The sequence below is a fragment of the Drosophila bipectinata genome, chromosome XR (assembly GCF_030179905.1).
Source record: "Drosophila bipectinata strain 14024-0381.07 chromosome XR, DbipHiC1v2, whole genome shotgun sequence".
Taxonomy (NCBI): domain Eukaryota; kingdom Metazoa; phylum Arthropoda; class Insecta; order Diptera; family Drosophilidae; genus Drosophila; species Drosophila bipectinata.
In genome coordinates this window covers 9,926,371-9,928,562 of record NC_091735.1, presented here as the reverse complement: position 1 = coordinate 9,928,562, position 2,192 = coordinate 9,926,371, and positions in this window count along the sequence as shown.

The window sequence follows — 2,192 nt, the reverse complement described above, 5'->3', positions numbered from 1 at the left end:
AGCTACAGCAACATATTAATGTATGAATGGAATAAACATGTGCATGCGTAAAACACCGTTTCACTTATATATTAGAAAACATATATAAGTAAAATGTATTGCCGACGCTCTGACGCTGTCATCTGCAGCAGAAAATAAAAAGATATAAAAAAAATCAAACCAAAATGGATCCTCTAATTTTTATTGGAAAAGGATCCATTCTTTACAGGGCCTTACATAGCAAACATAGCGGATATTCCGCACAGTAAAAGTCGTATCCGGTAATCCTGCAATACTTACGGAGCTTAATGTCAATGTCATGTTTGTGAGAAAGAGCTCAAGCTTGTCTATGCCCGCTAAAATTCCTTGGGAATTCCTAAAGCCGATCTTGAGAGACCTAGTCGTTAAAATGAATTATAGTATTGAAGGCGGCAGGGTCTCCCTCTGTTGAGTTCTGCCACCGCTGTTGATATGGACGCCGTTGCTGAGACGAGCTGCTCTGCAGTGCTGCGTAGATCCATTAGCATTTCGATTATTCTGGATACGATTATTCTAACTACAACCACGACAATCGAATATATCTAACAGAGGCCATGCCAGCACCCCAGACTAAAAGCTATGTACATAGTGACCAGGCTAGAACCTTTCGAATAAGAGTTTGCCGGGCACCAGGCAAACTCCCCTTTTCATAAGTGTATCTATCAACTCTACGGATCTATAGGTCCCAGCACCCGAGGTGTTTTAACGCAACTCCACGCCAAATCCGAGAATTATACGCGCGGTAAGGGTATCACCCACACCCACCACTATTCTCCCACAAGGGGGCATAGCTCAATGGTAGTGCTTCTACACTATCCAACCCGTTACACCGATGTTTGTAGTAAGTGTTTAAGTGTTTGTAGTTTGTAGTAAGTCATCATGAATATTTAAAAAACGACATTAAAATGCACAACCTTGAAAATGAGTGAGATAGAATGCTGAGATGAAAATTAATGAATGAGTGAGTGCGACTGTGTAGGTCTCACTCGCACAACATTCGGGGGATGAAAACCGAATTGAATAAGTTAGAGATACAGTTCGCATTCGAATTGTTTCGAATGCATTCTAGAATGTACGATACAACTATGCATATTGGCCTTTATTTTTAGACGCTGATAATAAAATAATTCAAAAGTGGAAGTAAGTCATTGTTTTGTTTTCAAAAATATTCATTATTAAGCTGTATATTTTATTTTACATATTTTACTTATATGAATGTACAAATATTTGCAATATTTATTAATAAATAATTTTCCAGCACAACTTTGCAGCTAAAAAAAATTTTGTAAAATAATTTAATTTGGAAAAACTTAAGAAAACTAAACAAAAAACACTAAGAAAATAATAATAACAGTTATAACCATAAGTAAAAAAAAAACTTTCATCATAATTCACATGTCGGTCAATTCTCTTATTATTAAAGAAGTATTAAAGAAGCGTTTTGCTCAATAAAAGAAAATAAATGAATGCATAGAGTGTGTTAAAAACCATTCGAGACATTCGGCTGCATTCCTCATTCCAAAAGCACTCTTTTTACTTCCCACCCCAGCTCACTCGGTTTCAAAGCAAGAGAATGCCCATGAGTTAGAATGCTCTCTCACTCCTTCTCAATCAATTCGTTGTGTCTCTTGCACTCATTCATTCTATTCCATTCGGATGTATTCTATGGCTGATGCAATAAGAATAAAATTTCACAGTCGGTACATTATACTTCAAAACCCTTCAAATGCCAAGTTACCATCTTTGATGACTTTTATACCATCCGGATTAAATTCGACGGACATTCGAGCGTCTGGCATCCTTGCAATACAGCACATTTTGTAATGTAATGTTTTTCCCGGAACTGTACAGACTAACAGTAGCATACGTTCGCAGTAGCATACACAAATTCTCCACGCTTTGCAATCTTAATCGCTACACTCGGATTTATATCCTCATACTCAAAAAATAAATTTTTGTCGTTTACTATGTGATCTGACGCTCCTGAATCTAGTATAAAATATACGCCGTCTGTCTGTTCTCTAGAATTAGTTATTTTTATCATTATAGCAAAAGCACAGTCCGGCTGCGCTGTTGTCATCTGACTCTGTCTCTCTCTAACAGCTACGTTTGTCATGAAGGTAAACGAGCATAGTTGCTGCGTTTCTGTTGCCATCTGGGCCTGTGTCTCTCTG